We start from the raw sequence: 23238 nt of genomic DNA on the forward strand, positions 1-23238 counted from the left end.
GAACAGCCCTAGTCTTATATACTGACTACCCAATTCTAGTAAAATTTTTCAAAATTTTCAATTAAATGAACTCAAAATCATGTTTATACATATTTATGAACGATAAAACTAGGTGTTAACACCGAAATTATTGTTACCTCGGAAAGGACATAAATTGAGAAACAAACCAAAATGTTAAAATTCATTTAAAATGGAATAGAGGACAATAAAAAGGAAAATAAAAGCCAATTGTGAGAAAAATTACCAAGTTATCTTAAACATATGTCACATATTTCTGTAACAAATAATTGAAGATACTTTTGCTTTGGACTAAACTGAACTGTTTTACCCGATGAAAGAAAAGAAAAGATGGATCTACACAATGAATCAATTCCATCATTAAAAGGAAGTAAAGTCTTCCGAAAAAGACACGCGCTTCTTGATTTAGGTCATGAAGTTGTCGTCCAGACCAGCTGTAGGTTGACGAAAAACCTAGAAAAGTCATCACTAAAATCAGCAGGAAATCCACGGACCTCAGCATAAAACAGGGTCGCCAAGTGGTCAGATTTATCCTAACCATGAGAAGGATTTATCTCGTACAATGGGGGGCACCGTGCAAATTAGCTTGATAAGACTAATGAATCAGACCCCCAGAAAGGATAATCTCCTTAAAAGATCAAAAATCAGCTTTTAAGCCTGATATTACTCAATCCTAGAGATTGACCTTAAAGATTGAGAATTACAAACTCATGGAATTCAATGATATCTAAACTCGAGCTTGAACGAGAAAATATTTTGATCAAAATTACAAACCGATTTGTTTTATGAAAACCTATTTTCAATGCGTTCATTACCATTGAACGTAAAATCCTAGGAATTCACCTAGAATTCATTAGGTCACCTGAACTAAATCGGGTGTCAATCGTAAGAACGGTGGTTGTATAGCATGGTCAAAGACAGGACCTTATGCCAGACAAATTATAAGGGTGAGCTTTACTATTGCTCCTACAAAGGATAGTAATTGCGTCCGACACATTATAGACCATAATTAAAAGCATGTCAGGGGACATTGCCTTAACAGTTGCTTGTTCAATGCTTTCCTTTACAACCGGACGGTAGTTTACCGAAAGGTAATATTCGGAGCAAGTATACTGGACGTGTTGCGTTCCTAATACAAGGTTAGCAAGTGGGTGACACAAAACCGCAAGTTTTGAGCTAAAATTTTCAAATATGAAACCCACCAAACCCACAAAAATAATTTGCAAACATCGGTGAAGGGTTATTCCAGAAAACTTATCTAGGGCAAAAGCTAGATTTAATTTTCAAAAGATCAAATGTTTTCATAAAGATCCAATTTCCTTAATGGATCTAAATTTTTATAGTCATGTGGGACTGTAAACCATATCGTTACTACCATTGTTTATACCGCCGTAAAGAAATCACTGATGTACAAAGTGTGAAGAATAAAGAAGTGATTCTTGTATTTCAAGACTATATTGCTTGAGGACAAGCAACGCTCAAGTGTGGGAATACTTGATAATGCTAAAAACGAACATATATTTCATAGCATTATTCCTCAAGAAAGACAAGCTTTTAGTTGCAATTGTTCTATTTACAAGTAATATTCGTTTAAATAATAAAAGGTGAAGACAAAAGACAGATTCGACGAATTGAAGACGCAAACGACCAAAAAGCTCAAAAGTACAAAATACAATCAAAGAGGTTCCAATTATTGATAAGAAACGTCTCAAAATTACAAGAGTACAAGATTCAAAACGCAAAGTACAAGATATTAAATTGTACGCAAGGACGTTCGAAAATCCAGAACCGGGACCAGAGTCAACTCTCAACGCTCGACGCAATGGACTAAAAATTACAAGTCAACTATGCACATAAATATAATATAATATTTAAATAATTCTTATAATTATTTATATATTATATAATATAAAAATCCGTCGGTAAACAAAGAGCCAAAGCTGGGTGAGCTGTAAAAACAAACTCCGCGACTCGCGGAGTTTGAAGAGCAAAAACGGCGCAAGTCGTGGAGTCCCCCTGGATGAAAATTCCTATAAAAGCCAGCGAATTCTGATCGTAAAAATATCATATAATCTATCTCTCTCTCAATATATACGTAATATATATATATATATATATATATATATATATATATATATATATATATATATATATATATATATATATATATATATATATATATATATATATATATATATATATATATATATATATATATATATATATATATATATATATATATATATATTTATATTTTAATTTTAATTTTAATTTTAATTCTAATAATAAGGGTATGTTAGCGAATGTTGTAAGGGTGTAAGTCGAAATTCTGTCTGTGTAACGCTACGCTATTTTTAATCATTGTAAGTTATGTTCAACCTTTTTACATTAAATGTCTCGTAGCTAAGTTATTATTATGCTTATTTAAAACGAAGTAATCATGATGTTGGGCTAATTACTAAAATTGGGTAATTGGGCTTTGTACCATAATTGGGGTTTGGACAAAAGAACGACACTTGTGGAAATTAGACTATGGGCTATTAATGGGCTTTAAATTTGTTTAACTAAATGATAATTTGTTAATGTTAATATAAAGATTTACAATTGGATGTCCCTATAAATAACCATATACACTCGATCGGATACGATGGGCAGGGTATTTATATGTACGAATAATCGTTCATTTAACCGGACACGAGAATGGATTAATAACCACTAGAATTATTAAAACAGGGGTGAAATTATGTACAAGGACACTTGGCATAATTGATAACAAAGTATTAAAACCTTGGGTTACACGCAGTCGACATCCTGGTGTAATTATTAAACAAAGTATTAAAATCTTGTTACAGTTTAAGTCCCCAATTAGTTGGAATATTTAACTTCGGGTATAAGGATAATTTGACGAGGACACTCGCACTTTATATTTATGACTGATGGACTGTTATGGACAAAAACCAGACGGACATATTAAATAATCCAGGACAAAGGACAATTAACCCACGGGCATAAAACTAAAATCAACACGTCAAACATCATGATTACAGAAGTTTAAATAAGCATAATTCTTTTATTTCATATTTAATTTCCTTTATTTTATATTTAATTGCACTTCTAATTATCGCACTTTTATTTATTGTTATTGTATTTAATTGCACTTTTAATTATCGTACTTTTTAATTATCGCAAGTTTATTTTATCGCACTTTTATTTATCGTAATTTCATTATCGTTATTTACTTTACATTAAGTCTTGTATTTATTTTTAATTTTGGTTTTAACTGCGACTAAAGTTTTAAAATCGACAAACCGGTCATTAAACGGTAAAAACCCCCCTTTATAATAATAATATTACTTATATATATATATTTGTATTTTTATAAATTTAAACTAATATAGCGTTAACCTTTGTTTAAAGATTTTCCCTGTGGAACGAACCGGACTTACTAAAAACTACACTACTGTACGATTAGGTACACTGCCTATAAGTATTGTAGCAAGGTTTAAGTATATCTATTCTATAAATAAATAAATATCTTGTGTAAAATTGTATCGTATTTAATAGTATTTCCTTGTAAAATTTAATAGTATTTTATACCCCTTAGCTTTAACATCAGTAATCAAAATGGTGTGGTTGAATGGAAGTCACTATGAGGACGGTGAGCAGTCGGATAACAATGTTGATAGCTGGAGATATGCTCCAATTATTTTTCAACCAATTCAAAATTGGGCTTTGCCCGTTCAGCCAGTGGTCATTTCAACACAAATTTCAAACAAGTTCATCAACCATATCTACACAGATACATGCAGTGAGGCTGACATCATTTATTGGCATTGTTTCAAGGCTTTTCCAAGGCATGTGCAGGTAAGAGCTAGGCGGACGAGTTTGAAGGTTTTAGGGCTAGCAGGAGTGCCAGTGAATGCAATGGGAAGAGTTCGTTTGGAGGTCGTTTTGGGAACATTTGCACTATTGAGAACCGAAACAATCGATTTCACTATTCTGGATGGCAACTCTCGATTTAATGTCCTTTTTGGACGGGCATCGTTAGCTAAATTTGGAGCGATAACATCAACGACTCATGTAGAGATTAGATTCCCAACTCCGAATGGAGTAGCCGCCATACACTCACAGTATGTGGCACCAACAAGGGAACGATCCACATTTGCAAACTTACCAGAAGGAAATATGAATCAGAAGAGGCGTAATCGGTTGTTCAGGGAGAATGAGGTTCAGGAGTTCTTTATATCATGATCAAGTGTTCAGGCCGGACAGCGCTAGGCGCTTAGCGTTTACAGAAACAAATTCCAGCATTTTCTCAAGAACAAAATTTATCATTTCAATATGAGCAGTTTGTTAGCATTTCTGAAGAATAAAATTTATCAATTTACTGTAGACCATTGTGGTCATCATTACAGTGCCTATGTCTTCAATAGCATACACTAAACGTTCGTGATGTACTAATTAGGCTTGATCCACCTAAATTCGTCATCAATTGTTTATGTATTGCACAGTACTGATCAATAAAATTTTATATTTTTCTTATGGAAAGTGCTGCCTGTGACAAATGTAAAACATTACATTTATATCCTGCCCTCAGAAGGAGAGTATTTTTTTATACCTCCGATGGCGGAAGCTTTTGTGCCGGCCAGCAAAGGCACAAGGGATCGGCTATAAAACGTTAAAGTTTTACTAGAACGCACCGAGGCAAAATACAAAACTCAGAAACTTGTCATGACAAACATTATAAAAACTTACTTCACAGAACGAAAGAAGTTTATATTTTATATGAAGGTCAAAAATGTTACACAATTCTTCCTCATATATTTTATGACGGAAGGCGTATGACGGATAGGTCACTAACCCATAGCTAATCTTCACACAATATTTCAAAAGTTCTTCCTCATATATTTTATGACGGAAGGCGTATGGTGGAAAGATTATTTTATAATCACTCTTTAAAGAACACTTCATAACTATTCCTCATTAATTTGATGACGGAAAGCGTCTAACAAACTACAAATGTCCTACTGCATGTTTGAAGGCATAATGTTTGCTAAGTGAATTTTTGATCTGTTACTCATTTAGCTAAAGTTAACAAATGCAAGACACCCAAAAGTGAATTACCTTAAACAATTTTCAAAATGCTTTGTTCAGTTATACAATATACAATTGTATATGAAATTTTATGGTATGTTTAGTGCATAGCAGATGGGTTATAAACAACAAACATCAAAGTATTTAGTGCAAGCATATAAACAAGCATAATCACTACAATAAGCATGTGTCTATGGCATTCAAATTATCAACGTTTATTACAAATGGATGTTCATCACATAGTTGCAAATTTATGAAAATTGAACATTGAGCACATCCTGAGCAGAGGACTCCTCTCTGCTGCATACTTCATCATACACATCTATTTTCAGGTTAACTAACTTGGCCATTGCTTCATTAACCTTCTCCAATGTTCCAGGAGGCATCAGATTAGTAATAGCAGCAGGGAGAGTCTAGTTTGGAGCAAGGCGTCTGGTCAATTTATGTGTTACATCAGCAATAGCATGGGTGCGCATAGCATCAACATAATCATTGTAGGGGTCCCCAACAAGTTTGGACCCAAGAACCTTCGCTATCAGACCCGGTATACCCTTCTTAAGCTCAGCAAAATTACCCTCGCCTTTCTCCACCCTCCGGAGAAGCTCAGCATACTTTTCCCTCTCTGCACTCAGCTGTTTCTCCAGCTCGCTCACTTTCACCTGCTCCTCCTCAACCTTTTTCTTTCAGCATCCTTTTCCCCTTACAGTGCAGCAGCAGCATCTTGAGCACTTTTAAGCTCAACTTCTCTAGCCTTTATTGTGGACTGAGCATCGTTCAAAGCACGCTCAGCACCAGCAGCTCTCTTGCGAGCATTGGCACCTTGAGCAATCTCAGCGCGGGTAAAAGTAAGTATGGACTCCTGTTGCTTCTGTATTTGCAGAACGGAATCCAGATGATTAGTTAACAATACATGAGGTGCATCAGCTGATTCCCTGAGCTGCTCAGAGCGGAGAGCGGTGAACTGGGGTTTTAGCTCAGGGATAGCATAACTCTGTAGAAGAAAAATTTTATGGTTAATTTCAAGCAACTCACATAAATAAATTGCAAGCTTATACATGCAGGAAGTTTCATTATTCATACCAAAAGAAGAGTTGAAAATTCTTTGTCCTTAGTAGCAGGATTTTGAATGATCGCCTGCAATGTCCTCACATGAGCAGGAAGAGATGGCTCTTGAACATTGGACGATGTGATAGCAGGGTTAGTGGCACTAGGAAGAGGAGAATGATAAGCAAAGTCCCCTTCTAGCCTCTCTTCATGGAATTCAGATTCCTCAAATGGAGTAAAGTTTGGGTCAGGAGTTTTCAGACCCTTATCTCCTTCACCTTCAAGGTTCTCCTCCAGCCTCTGCTCACCGCCTTCCGTAGCCTTCCCTTGGCTATCATTAGACTCTGTTAAAATCACTAACAGAAACAAATTAGCATTTTGAACAAGTATAACAGTTATAAACATAGACATGTGCATTATCAAGAACGAGCAGAATGGACATACTTCTTCTGCGCTTTTGCTTTTGGCTCCCCTCTGTATTCTTCGCCCTCTAAGAGCCTATGCTCTTCTTCCTTATCTTTTGCGTTGGAGGGGGAGTGAGGTTTGTTTCGCCCGTGATGTCAACTGAACCTGATGTCTGCTGCTCGGCGGTGGTGGTGTCATCCGCTGTCTGTTCAGTGTCTGTCTGTTCAGACCCGGACTCACTGTCAGAACTGCTGACAATGATTTCTTCCCCCTTTTTAGCAGCAGCAGCATCAGCAGCTGCTTTAGCCTCAGCTGCAGCTCTCTCTGCCTTTAGCTCTTCAGCAGTTTTGTCACGAGCAGTGACCTCTACTTCATCATCAAGATCAACGGATAAAAGAGCAGAACGAACCTACATCACAGAGTTGGCTGCAAAAATTAAACATAAACAGCAATATAAGCAAACATGACAAACAATAGACACGCATTTATATATAATAGGATGATCATATCACATCCTACCCTGGTTTTTCTCACGGAGTACTGGCACAGAAGTGCTCGGCCATTCTTGACTCACTTTGCACAGCACAAGAATTCCCTCATACCTCTCGTATGATTTGGGCGGAAGGCGGAGCTCTTTCAAACTATTTACTATCCGCTGCTCTACGGTAGAAATCTTAACACCCTTTCCTACACCAACATCAATAGCACCCCATTCCCGGACAATGGAGTACTCCTCCGGAATAACAGTCTCATCAACAAATAAAAATGGACTTTTCCAGTCCTTCAAGTTTGATACTCTATTTGTACCAACAAAATGCGTATTTCGTTTACTATCAATAGTAAGCCAGCAGTCACTAATTGTGCGAATTCTAAACAAAGAGATAAAAGATTTAATGCGAGGCTTAATATTAGCAGCATTGCAGTACATTTCAAAAAGGATAATTTTTTGAAGGCCATGGGGATGCATTTGACTAAGGCAGGCCTTATAATACCTAAGAAGGCAAAGGAGAAAGTTAGTAAGGGGAACACGGAGGTTGCCGTGGGTAATTTGTAAGGCGTATAAAGTAATTTTTCCGTCAGGAGGGTTGTCAGCAGTTTGTTTGTTGGTAGGAAGAACAGGGTTGTATTGATTAAGATGGCGGAAGGCAATCTTTAAACCGTCTAAGTATTCACTTGTCAGTAATAAAGCCATTGAGCTAACTTCTGGAATGTTAGCAGTATTTGACGAAGAAGGCTTTGCGTGTTCTTGGCCAGTACTCGGTATAGAAGCCATAATAATACAGTAAAAAGATATCAATAAGAAGAAAATAGCAGAAGGATGAAGTATAACTGACCTTGGAAGATGCTAAACCTTAAAAAGTTGAAAATTGAAGAATGCGATGAAGATTTGGGAAGAAATGTGCTTTTTAGATCTTGGCAAAGGTAAAAAAGGTGAAGGTAAAAGGGTTATGACGGTTTATATAGGAGCTTATCGATGTAATTTTTATGGTCACGATTGAGACACGTGTACGGGCGAGTTTAAATGTGGGGTACAAAATGACACTTTTACAGCTGGAGGCGCGTGGAAGATTTCAATCGTGCAAAATTAATCATAACAACGTCAGTAAAATTCATCTGCATTTAATGCCTGTAATGTTTTCCCCGATACAAATGGGCCATGAGCAGGCTAGTTTGGCATGCGTTATCAAAAGTTTAATAACTTAAACATTTTTCAAATGCCTAAGTCATTAAACTAGGGGGGGACTTAATGGTGTATCCTATCGTATACACGCATAAAAGGCGTAATGGTTGCATAAAAGTAGCATCAGGAAGGCTGGAAACAACAGTTTTGTGGAGTTATCTGTCCAGCGTTCTCCGCTATACAGGCTGCTCCGTCGTGCGTAAGCCCTGAAGGATCGCCTAGCGCGTAAGCCCTGGATGGAGAACGCCACCTACAGCGTAAATTTCGGATCACAAGTAACAGAACGTATCATCATCTGACACGTGTCCCCGAGCAATCTGGTGGATCTGACACTATAAATAGACCCTTTGGGTCGTCATTTTAAAGGGTTCAGACATTCTGTCAAACTTGAGAACTGAGATTTCATCTCTCTCTCTCTAGCATTTTCTCTCACTAGAAGTCATCCGGCTAGCACTATTACGCTCTGCGGACGACAGATTGATTAAGCCACCCCACAAGTTTCTATACTTGTGAACCGGGTCTGCAGGGATTATTTCCCAAGGGTAAACATCAATCGGCAACACTCCGCCCTCCTAAAGCTAGATTACTTATAGTATTGTGTTGACACACTAAGTCTTACCTCATAAGGAAATAGGTGTTAACATTCACCTTAACAGCAGATGAAGTTATTCCACAAAAGAAGAATGAGCGAGAGTAAACGACCGGGATCTCAGCCTAGAGATATAAGCTTGGTCATTAGTTTGTTCAATCCAACGCGTTAGTGTTCATAAGTAAACTTATGAGTTGTTAAAAAAAGTTTGTGTGTCCACCATAATCATGTTTAGATGTTGTACAACTTTGCCCAAACCTCGGTGCTATCAAGTAAATCAAAAGATGACCAGATGTGGGGGTCAGGAACTTTTGGCTAGACTTAGTCTACAACCTTTCGTTTAATCCAGAACCGTATTCCCATAAGCAACTGAGACATCATCCCATGACTGTAAGTAGCGGCGAAGCTTGTATAAATCATACGTTATTGGTATAATTATAGTTTCCACGTACTATGTGTGTATAGGAATACAACACGTTTAATATTATATATCATATTAATTATTATACGTAAATGTTTATTTGTATTATATATTATTATTAGTAAAACATTATATGATAAATATAACTTAGTTAAATTAAGATGTTACAATATAAGATGGGTTTATAAGTTATAGTATTACTATATAATCTTATCACTTTGTTTATTATCATATATAATTAAAACAATCATTATCCACTAAATTATAATTCAAGTCTTATGTTTATCTTTTTATCTAATATAAAATCTTATCATCTTTATTCCACATGTTTATCACAATATTATTTTTATAATCATGTTTAACAAATCAATCATAATACCTAACCATGTTAATCATAATACTTATCATTATTCATTCTTTTTAAATCATAGCACAAAATATAACTTCAAGAATTTAATGTGTATAAAGTATGATAGAAGTTTGGGTTTATAGGATACCTTAGGTAAGTTTTAACAAGAAAAAGTGATGTTTGATGGTGGTGACAAAACCGAACAGTAACAGCAACAAAATGGTGACAAAACACAACCAAAATGTGGCGGTTTGATGATGTTTAAAGGTGGCGGACAGCAGCAACAGCAGGGGGCTGTTTTGGGCTGTTTTCGTGGTGGTTTGGTGGCCAAAAAATGGCGGTTTGGTTGCTGATTTTTAGCTGCAAAAACAGCAAAAAAGTAGCGGTTGGAGGTGGTGAAAGAGGGCAGCAGCAGGGTGGCGATTTAGGGTGGTGGTGCTTCGGTGATGGTGGCTGAATGTGGTGGTTGTGGGTGTGTTGGGGACTGCTGAAACAAGGAGAGAAAGAGGAGGAAGATTGGAGTGTTTTTGTGAGGTGAATGTGAATAAAAAAACTATGAGCTAGAGGGTCCTTTTTATAGTGCCAATATTTTGAGTTAGTCCAAATCAACATGCTTAAAAATAATGAAAAGATTAGGATTAGTTAAAATACTAGGACTCATTAATTTAGTCTTTATCCTTTCTTTATCCTTCCTTTATGGGTACAACATGACTGGCTAAGAGTGAATTCATTTCTTAGATCTATAGGGAACCCAAAACACTTGTGTGATTTGCAGAGATAGTTTCAACCCTAACATAGATGACTCACCTTATCTTTTCGTGCTTATAATAAAAAAAAACCGCTTAGGCTAATAAAAAGGAAACTCCGAAAAGATTTCTTAAACTAAAAACAAGAAGTTTGCTTGACGACAAGCAAAGTCTAAGTGTGGGATATTTGATATCGGCTAATAAGTCCCGTTTTCACCCCGATATTGAGGTACAAAAACAATAAAGTTCCAAGCTTTTTCGCCAAATTACTCTCTTTGTCAGAAGAAATTGAAGATCAGATGATTACGAAGCCGGTGCAAAAAGAATCAAGAGAATCGGAGCGAAAATGAAGATTCTAGAGCGAAAACGGTGAAAGACAAGAAACCAAGTTACGATCAAGGAAATCAAGTTACGACCAAGTTACGATCAAGAAAATCAAGTTACGATCCAGTGAAAACAGCTGACCAGGGTAGGCCATACGGCTTGCCATCCGGCTTGCCATACGGCTTGCCACTATGTAAAACGGCCTGTCATACGGGCACACAAAATGGATTGCCTGGCCATACGGCCTGCCAGCCGTATGTAGCTAAATTTCAAGTCTATTTAAAGGGATTTTGTCATCCATTTTTACACACACTTCAATTCACTTCTCTCTCTCTCTCTCTCTCTCTCTCTCTCTCTCTCTCTCTTTCTACAATACTGGTCATACTTTTATGGTCTTCAACTCCGTGCGGGAAACCTAGTACCCGGAGAAGAATGCCGAAGATTCTATTATGAGCGGTCTGGAGTTTGAAGTTGTCACTTTTGTATTCGAAAATCGTTTAATCTACTAGTACTTCTATCCTTTTTCTTTATAATGTCTTTCATTATTATGCTTTGTGATATTGTTGCCATGATTAGCTAGTAGTTATCTTTAGTGTATGCTATGATGTAGTCAGTTATAATGTAGTGGCCCGAACTTTTCCATGTTTATATATTAAATGAAATTGATATTTACATGATTAAATGTTTCCAACATGTTAAGCAATCAAACTTGTTAAGACTTGATTAATTGAAATGAGTTTATGTAGACAATTGACCACCCAGTTTGTCCGGCGATTCACGAACGTTAAAACTTGTAAAAACTACATGATATATATATATATATATATATATATATATATATATATATATATATATATATATATATATATATATATATATAGTTAACATGAGATTATGATAAGTAAGTATCTCACTAAGTATATTAACAATGAGTTATAAACATAAAAATGAGACTATTGAATTAAGAAACTCGAAACAATATATATAACGATTATCGTTATAACAACTTCTTACTAAATACATATGAATCATATTAAGATATTGATCCACTATGTTTAACATGATAAAATGATAATTAAATATATCATTAAGTATGTTAACAATGAACTACATATGTAAAACAAGACTACTAACTTAAGAGTTTCGAAACGAGTTATATATGTAACGATTATCGTTGTAACGACGTTTTAATATATATATATATATATATATATATATATATATATATATATATATATATATATATATATATATATATATATATATATATATATATATATATATATATATATATATATATATATATATATATATATATATATATATGTATTAAGATATATTCATACACCATGTTATCATGATAATATGATAAATTAACATCTCATTAGATATAATAAACAATGGATTAACAACATTAAATGAGATCGTTAACTTAAAGGTTTCAAAACAACACTTACATGTAACGACTAACGGTGACTTAATGACTCAGTTAAAATGTATATATATGCAGTGTATTAAGATGTATTAATACACTTTTGAAAGACTTCATGACACATATCAAAGTACTTCTACTTAACAAAGATGGTTACAATTACATTCTCGTTCATTTTCATCAACAATTCTACTCGTATGCACCCGTATTCGTACTCGTACAATATAAAGCTTCTAGATGTATTTACTATTAGTATATATACTCCAATGATCAGCTCTTAGCAGCCTTAATGAGTCACCTAAACATGTGGGAACCATCATTTAACATCTAGCATGAAATATCTAACAAACAACAAACTAATGGAGCCTATATGGATCCTCTAAGTTCACGTGAATGGAGAGACTCACAAACACATTCCCATTTCAATTTTCTTGAATCAAATTACTCTCTCTCTCTCTCTCTCTCTCTCAAGTTTTCTCTCATTATTCTAAGTGTTCTTCATCATCTTCATCATAATCTAGCTCAATCTAGCTAACCTAGATCAACATACAAAACAATTACTCAAGAAAACTTCAAGAACACTTTCAAGTTTGCAAGTCTACTTCCAAGCTTTCTAATCCATTCCAAGTAATCATCTAAGATCAAGAAACCTTTGTTACTTACAGTAGGTTATCTTTCTAATTCAAGGTAATACTCATATTCAAACTTTGATTCAATTTCTATAACTATAACAATCTTAATTCGAGTGATAATCTTACTTGAACTTGTTTTCGAGTCATGATTCTACTTCAAGAACTTTCAAGCCATCCAAGAATTCTTTGAAGCTAGATCACTTCTTGTCACTTCCAGTAGGTTTACCTACTAAACTTGAGATAGTAATGATGTTCATAACATCATTCGATTCATATATATATAACTATCTTATTCGAAGATTTAAACTTGTAATCACTAGAACATAGTTTAGTTAATTCTAAACTTTTTCGCAAACAAAGTTAATCCTTCTAACTTAACTTTTAAAATCAACTAAACACATGTTCTATATCTATATGATATGCTAACTTAATGTTTTAAAACCTGGAAACACGAAGAACACCGTAAAACCGGACATACGCCGTCGTAGTGAAACTGGGGGCTGTTTTGGGTTAGATAATTAAAAACTATGATAAACTTTGATTTAAAAGTTGTTCTTCTGGGAAAATAATTTTTCTTATGAACATGAAACTATATCCAAAAATCATGGTTAAACTCAAAGTGGAAGTATGTTTTTCAAAATGATCATCAAGACGTCGTTCTTTCGACTGAAATGACTACCTCTTACAAAAATGACTTGTAACTTATATTTCCGACAATAAACCTATACTTTTTCTGTTTAGTTTCATAAATTTCAGTTCATTATGAAACCATAACAACTTGATTCACTCAAAACAGATTTAAAACGAAGAAGTTATGGGTAAAACAAAATTAGATAAATTTGCTTGTTGTAGCTACGTGAAATTTGTAACAAATCTATACTAACCATAACCTAAATAACTTATATTGTATTATACATGTATTCTAACATATATTATGTAATCTTGATAGACCATAGACACGTATACAATGTTTTGACATATCATATCGACGACATCTATATATATTATTTGGAACAACCATAGACACTCTATATGCGGTAATGATCGAGTTAGCTATACAGGGTTGAGGTTGATTCCAAAATAATATATATACTTTGAGTTGTGATCGAGTCAGCGACTTGTATACACTGAGTCGTGGATTGATTCGAGAAATTATATTGATTTATTTCTGTACTACTAACTGTGGACAATTAATTGTGAAATACTAACGTTGGACTGCTAACTTAACAATTTAAATCATCAAAACGTAATAAAAAATATTGTGAACATATTTCGATCATACTTTGATATGTATGTATATATTTGTTATAGGTTCGTGAATCGACCAGTGGCCAAGTCTTATTTTTCCGACGAAGTAAAAATACGTGAAAGTGAGTTATAGTCCCATTTTTACTATCGAATATTTTTGGGATGAGAATACATGCAGTTTTATAAATGTTTTACAAAATAGGCACAAGTACTTGAAACTACATTCTATGGTTGGATTATTATTACCTAATATCACCCTTTATAGTCTGGTAATCTAAGAATAAGGGAACATAAACCCTAATTGACGCGAATCCTAAAGATAGATCTATTGGGCCTAACAAACCCCATCCGGGTTACGGATGCTTTAGTACTTCGATTTATCATATCCGATGAGAGTCCCGGAATGAAGGGGATATTCTAGATGCATTTTTGTTAATGTCGGTTACCAGGTGTTCACCATATGAATGATTTTTAATTCGCGGGTTACGCGTATTATTTTGTACACGGGTTACGTGTGCGGTTATAAATGAAATCTTGTGGCCTATTATTATTATGATTTATGATAAAGATTAAACCTATAACTCACCAACATTTTTGTTGACGTTTAAAGCATGTTTATTCTTAGGTGATTATTAAGAGCTTCCGCTGTTGCATGCTAAATAAAGACAGGAAATTGAAATCTGCATGCTTGTATAATATTGCTTTAAAAACTGCATTCGGAGACTTAAGTTGTTGTGTAATATTATTGTAAACCATTATGTAATGGTTGTGAGTAAACGTTATATTTTAAATTATCATTATTTGATAATCTTCATAATGCTTTTAAACCTTTATCGATAAAATAAAGGTTATGGTTGTTTTAAAAATCGAATGCAGTCTTTGAAAAACGTCTCATATAGAGTCAAAACCTCGCAACGAAATCAATTAATATGAAACGTTTATAATCGATATGAACGATACATTTCAGTTGGTATCCGAGCGTTGGTCTTAGAGAACCAGAAATTGCATTAGTGTGTCTTATCGAGTTTGTTCGGATGCATTAGTGAGTCTGGACTTCGACCGTGTTTTCTTTAAAAACGATTTCTTAACACTTTTTGTTGGAAACTACATATTGTTAACATGTAAATATTATGTGATATATTAATCTCTTAACGTGTTTGATATTGTGTGATAGATGTCTACCTCTAGGACAAATCCCATCGACTCACCTAATAATAATGAAGAGTCGAAAATATTTTGGGAAGATTCACAAATTCCCGAAGAGAAACCGAAAGAAGAGGAACCGGAAGAAGAGAAACCGGAAGAAGAGGAACCGGAAGAAGAGGTTCCGGAGGAGGAAATATTAGGAACCACAGAAAAATAGATAAATAAAAGAAAATCCCCAACCAATGGACTAAAATTAAAAATGGTCAATGGTGTTTCCGCCGAGGAAGCAAAATATTGGGAAAATTACCAATTTTCTGATGAATAGGATCTCGATGAGAATTCCGATGATGTTATAGAAATTACCCCGACCCAATTTGAAAAAGCAAAAGAAAACAATAAGTTAAAAAGCATCAAAATAGAGAAATCTGATTCCAACCCCAATGAACATTATATGTATCGTAAACACCCGTATTTCTTAAATTTTAACTATAACCTGGGAACATCTAAGCCACCAGGTTTTTCTAAACCATTTGTGAAAACGACGGCTCGTTTTAGAGGAACATCATATATCCCTAGGAAGTTAGCAAAACGAACCAAGTCCGAAGAGGAAGAAACGAGTGAGTCAGAATAAAGAATTGTAATCATGTTGTGTAATATATGTATTGTAGTGTGTTTTGAAATGTTCCGCTCATATCGATTATAAACGTTCCATATTAATTGATTTCGTTGTGAGGTTTTTACCTCTATATGAGACGTTTTTCAAAGACTGCATTCAATTTTAAAACAAACCATAACCTTTATTTTATCGATAAAGGTTTAAAAATATTACAACAATTATCAAATAATGATAATCTAAAATATAGCATTTTCACACAACTATTACATAATGATTTACAATAATATTACACATCAACTTAAGTCTTCGAATGCAGTTTTTAAACAATATTATACAAGCATGCTGACTCCAACTCTTGTCCATACATTATCATGCAATAGCGAAAGCTCTTAATAATCACCTTAGAATAAAAATGCTTAAAACGTCAACAAAATGTTGGTGAGTTATAGGTTTAACCTATATATTTATCAAATTGTAACAATAGACCACAAGATTTCATTTTTTTCCCCATAAATATACATCTCATATCAGGCATTTCGCAAACTTCATAGAGATAAAATTCATTCATATGTTGAACACCTGGTAACCGACCTTAACAAGATGCATATAGAATATCCCCATCATTCTGGGACTCTCATCAGATATGATAAATCGAAGTACTAAAGCATCCGTAACTCGGATGAGGCTTGTTGGGCCAAATAGATATATCTTTAGGATTCGCGTCAATTAGGGGCCATTTCCCTAATTCTTAGGCTACCAAGCTAAAAAGGGGCATATTCGGTTCGATAATCCAACATAGAAAAATTTTCGATTACTTGTGTCTATTTTGTAAAACATTTATAAAACTGCATGTATTCTCATCCCAAAAATAATAGATTTTTAAAAGTGGGACTATAACTCACTTTAACATATTTTTACTTTGCCAGAAATAAGAGTTGGCCACTGGTCGATTCACGAACCTATAACAAATATATACATATATATCAAAGTATGATCAAAATATATTCACAACATTTTTATTACGTTTTAATGATTTAAGTTTGTTAAGTTAGTAGTCCATCGTTAGTAATCTACAACTAATTGTCCATAGCTAATAGTACAGAAATAAATCAATATATATTATCTCGAATCAATCCACGACCCAGTGTATACAAGTCTCAGGCTAGATCACAACTCAAAGTATATATAATTTGGAATCAACCTCAACCCTGTATAGCGAACTCTAGCATTACAACATATAGAGTGTCTATGGTTGTTCCAAATAATATATAGATGACGTCGATATGATATGTCAAAACATTGTATACGTGTCTATGGTCTATCAAGATTACATAATTGAAGGTATTTCATATGCCCGAGAGACATAATTGATTAATGTGGCCAACATGTTATGATCCAAGTCGGGTCATACCCAATAACAAGCCAACAACACCTTAAAGTATTTGTTTTAAGGAATGGATCTTTAAAATAAATACTATACACTTTGACTTTAGAAATTGGTTTTCTAAAGATAATATGCTTGAATAATTATTTGGATAATTAAAAATGTAAGTGTGATAATTTTATAAAATGGTTATAAAATTAAATATATGTGCATGTAATACATGGACAACTTGTAAGAGGATTATAAGTTTATGATGTACAAGTAAATAAGTATATTTACTTATCTTTATAATAGGTTTTATAAAGAAGTAAGTGGAAGTATCAAATGGAATTTTATTTAACAAATTAATCTTATTAATTTGAATAATAAAAATTAAAAGGATTTTCCTCCACCAATAGATGGGGTGGCGGTTTTATGGCTCCAAGACAAGCCACCCCATGCTTGTCTTGGTTGCTTAAATCTCTTCATTTGATACTTTTACTTGGGGACATTCACATATACTAGATTACATGAAAATTGAAAAAAAAAAAACTCCTCCTTCTTCCTCCTTCTTGGCCGAATTCAAGGGAGAACAAAAAGGGGTTCTTCAAGTTTGATTCAAGCTTATTTTAAGTGTTTAAAATCCTAACCAAGTCTTGGGTGTTGATTAGTGCTTGTGGGTATCAAAGATTTGAGGCTTCAAGTTAGAAGCTTTGTTCATCTACATCATCTTCTTCATCCTTGTTCTTCACCTCCTTTTGGAGTAGGTATAACACCTCACTAGCTTCTATTTACATTTAAGTATATTATTCAAGACTAGATCTTTTAATGGAATTCTTGTTTAAGAGGTTAAACTTTACATGCATAAACTTTATTTTGCTTCCGCTTGACATACACATATATACACGAATACATACATATACAAAATGGGTTTTGTAACTTGTTTATGTGAAGAATTCCATCAATGGTATCTAGAGCCAAAGTCTTGTTAATATGCTTCTTGTTTTTGGCTAGTAAACTCATTTATTTTACAATCTACCAACATGCATGAAAGTAGAATGTAAAAATTTTGAGTTTTGGTGGGTTTATGGTGTTGGCCGAATTTTTGGGGTTCCAAAAGTGGGTTTGGACTTCAAGTTTGGCCAAGATTATTGTTATGTTGTTGTTCACAATCGAGCCTAGACCGTGTGGTTGAATGTTTGGATGATTTGGTTATTATTCTTGGTTGTAATATTCATTCATATGGTTGTAATAATTTTGGTAATTTTGGTTTGTAAAAGTTGTAATTAATCTTGTAATTTGTTGATGTAATTTATTCTATTTGGTTTGTAAAAATAGAATAGGTTGTTATTTCATTTTCTAGAAAAATTGTATTAGGATATAATTTTGTAAAATGAAAGTGAAGACTCATGATGAAGATTACAAGATGGAGCTTTGAAGATTACAAGATTAAGTGGGAGATTTTGGTAAAAATCTCTTACTTTGGTTAACCCTCTTAGGTGACATTTGTTTTGGCTAAACAAATGTCCACCAAATGGCTCTTGATTGTGAACACTTTGTTATGCATGCTTGTGTATGTTTGTATGTTTGGTTGCTACAAGATCATCACATGTTAACACTTGCATAATACATTATAAAATGGTTATAATAAAAACATAACAAAATGACACTAATAATTGGTTATTAGACTTAAATAAAACGGTTTATTTAAAAGGTGATGAAATGGTTATAACTAGTAATTGGTTTACTAATAAGGACATGAAAATGGGTTTTTCATAAAAAAACACTACACACCAAATGCATGTTGGTGTATAGCATTTTGTTTTCTAAAACTAGAATGTAGAAAACATAAAATCCCTTTAACTAAAACAAGGTAAACAAGTTAAACGCCATCCTTTTGTGGAAACACTTGGACATATTAGGAATCTCTTGATGGGATAAAGGTCACCTAACCGTCATGAGTGAACTAATGTGAATAAGGTACACTTCGCATACATATGGGATAAAGGTCACCTAACCACTTGTATGTTAAGTCTACATGTTTACGCAAGAAGGACGACTTGATTTGGGAATCATGAACTTAGGGTCACCGAAGCATGAGGAACAAATAGGCATTGATGGGATTAATATGCCATGCAAAAGGATTGCATGATCCCATAACTTAGAAGTTGCAAAAGGATTGCAATTGTCATTAAGACTACCTAGCTAAATCAAATGACGGGATAAAGGTCACCTAACCGAAATTTGATTTACCGTTGGATTCTAATATTTAATAAAACAAATTTAAAGGGTATTGTTTATTAAATTTAAAATCGATACTTAAAAGGACTTTGTTGAATTTTGTAGATGGCCGCTAATAACAACAACAACATGCAAAACGCACCACTTAACATGAACAACCTATCGTTACGGTCTCTCCTCGAGAAAGACAAACTCAACCATACAAACTTTATGGATTGGTTCCGCAATCTTCGGATTGTCCTCAAACAAGAGGATAAAATGTATGTGCTTGAGGACCCCATTCCCGATCAACCGGATGAGAATGATGTGGAGGCAATGGCCTCTTACGATAAGTATTGCCACGACTCCCTTCAAGTCTCATGCTTAATGCTTGGGACTATGATACCCGAACTCCAAAAGGATTTCGAGCATCATAGTGCATACGACATGATAACGCAATTGAAGGAGATGTTCCTCCAACAAGCGCGTGTTGAGCGTTTCGAAACGGTTCGGGCGCTACATGCTTGTCGTATGGACGATACCCAATCGGTTTCATCTTATGTACTTAAGATGAAAAGCCTTATCGATCGTGCTAACCGTCTTAACCTAAACATATCTAATGAGTTAGCCACCGATCTTATCCTTAACTCCCTATCAAAAAGGTTTGATCAATTTGTAATTAATTACAATATGAATGGGATGGATAAGAGCATAGGTGAGCTTCACGGTATGCTAAGAACGGCGGAAACTAGCATGGGTAAAAGGGCTTTACCCGTGTTAGCGATCGATCAAGGTGGGTCTAAAGGTAACACCTCTAAGCCAAAGGTGGCTAAGAGAAAGGGACCCGCCTATCAAGGCAAAGGGAAGGGGAAGATGGTTACCCCAACCATCAACAAGGCTAAGAAGCAAAAGGTAGCCGAGAAGGCAAACCCCAAAGAAGACCCGTGTTTCGGTTGCGGTGAAATGGGTCACTGGAAGCGAAATTGCCCGGTCTATCTTAAGGAGTTGAAGGACAAGAGGGATGCAGAGCAAACCTCAGGTAATATATATATGGTATATATAGAGCTTAGTATTACTTCTTCTAATACATGGGTATTAGACACTGGATGTGGAACTCACATTTGCAATTCCTTGCAGGGGTTCAAAAGAAGTAACAAGCAAACGGGAACATCAAGTCTCTTCATGGGAAATGGAGCTAAAGTGCAAGTGAAAGCTCAAGGAGACTTTGTGTTGAAACTTCCAAGTGGCTTGGAACTTATTTTGAATGATGTTTTGTATGCACCCGACTTATGTCGAAACATTATTTCTATTTCCCGTTTGAGACAATGTGGATTTAATGTTAATTTTATTAATGATGATATCCATTTTTGTTTAGATAATGTATTCTATTTCAAGGCTTCGCCTTCAAATGGAATTTATGAATTGGTTCATGATGACGCATCATCGAGCTCTATATACCATGCTAGCACCAAGAAACTCAAAAGGGATTTGAGTGATTCCTATTTATGGCATTGTCGCCTTGGTCATATAAACAAGAACCGAATGCATACACTTCAAAAGAATGGACTTTTGAAATCAAATGAAATGGATTCGTTTGATGTATGTGAATCTTGTTTACAAGGCAAGATGACTAAAGCACCTTTCAAAGGGACTTATGAAAGGGCTAAAGATTTATTGGGATTAATACATTCGGATGTATGTGGACCCTTTAAACCCATGACTAGGAATGGTGAAAGATACATTGTTACTTTCATTGATGACTTTAGTCGTTTTGGATATGTCTACTTATTAAGACACAAGGACGAAATGTTTGAAGCATTCAAAGAATACCAAAACGAAGTACAAAATCAACTCAATAAGACAATCAAGGTACTTCGTACCAATAGAGGAGGTGAATACCTAAGCGATGCTTTCCAAGATCATCTTAAGAGTTGTGGGATTATCTCACAACTTACTCCACCCGGAACACCCCAACTTAATGGAGTTTCCGAAAGGAGGAACCGAACCCTAATGGATATGGTTCGATCTATGATGGCAAGAAGCTCGTTACCTCTATCATTTTGGGGTTATTGTCTAAGCTCCGCGGCTCGTATTTTAAATATGGCCCCAACCAAGAAAGTGGAACGAACTCCTCATGAGATGTGGTTTGGAAAACCTCCTTCTCTTTCATACTTGAAAGTATGGGGATGTGAAGCTTATCCTAAGCGTTATGTAGCAAATAAGCTACATGCTCGATCCACAAAGTGTATCTTCATAGGATATCCCAAAGATGACATGGGATATTACTTCTATGATCCATCCGAGCAAACGGTATTTGTAGCTCGGAAAGCGGAATTTCTTGAAACCAAGTTCCTTATGGAAGGTAATGGTGAAAGGAAAATAGATCTTGTAGAGATACAAGATCAAGCCGATGATACACAATTGGTTGACACTAGCACTCAACATGAGGATGTTGAAAATGATCATGTGGATGATCAAAGTACACAAGACGTTCGAAGATCTAGTAGGATTAGTAATCCTCCCGAGAGATATGGGTTTCTCGTGGATGGTTGCTATACGGTTGATTTGGATGAACCGACAAACTACAAAGATGCTTTATCAAGGATTGATAAAGATAAATGGCAGGAAGCCATGAATGCCGAGATGCAATCCATGTATGAAAACCAAGTTTGGGAACTTGTTGAGCAACCTCCTAGCTCTAAGCTAGTTGATTGCAAGTGGCTTTTCAAGAAGAAAACCGACATACATGGAAACTTGGATACATACAAAGCTAGACTTGTAGCAAAGGGTTTCACTCAAACTCAAGGGGTTGACTATGATGAAACTTTTTGGCCTGTGGCAATGCTAAAGTCTATTAGGATATTATTTGCCATCGCTGCTCATTATGATTATGAAATTTGGCAAATGGATGTCAAAACCGCTTTCCTAAATGGGTATCTTGAGGAAGATGTCTATATGGTACAGCCCGAAGGTTTTGTTGATCCGAAAAATCCTAAAAAGGTATGCAAGTTAAAGAAATCAATCTACGGATTGAAACAAGCATCTAGGATGTGGAATCATCATTTTAATGAAGAGGCAAAGAAATTTGGCTTCATTAAAAATGGTGATGAAGCTTGTGTATACAAGAAGGCTAGTGGGAGCTCCATAATGTTCCTTGTGCTATATGTGGATGATATATTATTATTTGGGAATGATATAACCACAATGCAAGAGGTCAAAACTTGGTTAAAAGGTTGCTTCTCCATTAAGGATCTTGGAGAAGCACAATACATATTGGGGATTGGTATCTATAGGAATAGATCCAAGAAGTTGATAGGTTTAAGTCAAAGTACATACATTGATAAAATCTTGAAAAGGTTCAAGATGGAAAACTCTAAGAAAGGTTTGGTACCTATTCAAAAGGGAACCGTTCTCAGTTCATCTCAGTGTCCTACCACCAAAGATGAACAAGAGAGAATGAAGAAAGTCCCATACGCATCTGCTATTGGGTCTATCATGTATGCAATGATATGTACTAGACCGGATGTGTCATGCGCTCTAAGCTTGACAAGTAGATACCAGAATAACCCAGGAAATAGTCATTGGACTGTGGTTAAATGTATATTGAAATACCTTAGAAGGACTAAGGATATGTTTCTAATATATGGGTCTGGTGAGGAGGAACTCGCTGTAAAAGGTTACGTGGACGCGAGTTTCCAAACTGATCGAGATGACTCTCGATCACAATCCGGTTATGTATTCATGTTAAATGGTGGTGCGGTCTCTTGGAAGAGTGCGAAACAGGAAGTTGTTGCGTTATCCACTACAGAGTCAGAGTACATTGCCGCCTCATTGGCAGCTCAGGAAGCTGCATGGATGAAGAAATTCATCGACGACTTAGGAGTGGTCCCTTCCATTCAGGACCCTCTTG

This window comes from Rutidosis leptorrhynchoides, chromosome 11 (genome assembly GCF_046630445.1).
Source record: "Rutidosis leptorrhynchoides isolate AG116_Rl617_1_P2 chromosome 11, CSIRO_AGI_Rlap_v1, whole genome shotgun sequence".
In the NCBI taxonomy this organism is placed as follows: Eukaryota; Viridiplantae; Streptophyta; class Magnoliopsida; order Asterales; family Asteraceae; genus Rutidosis; species Rutidosis leptorrhynchoides.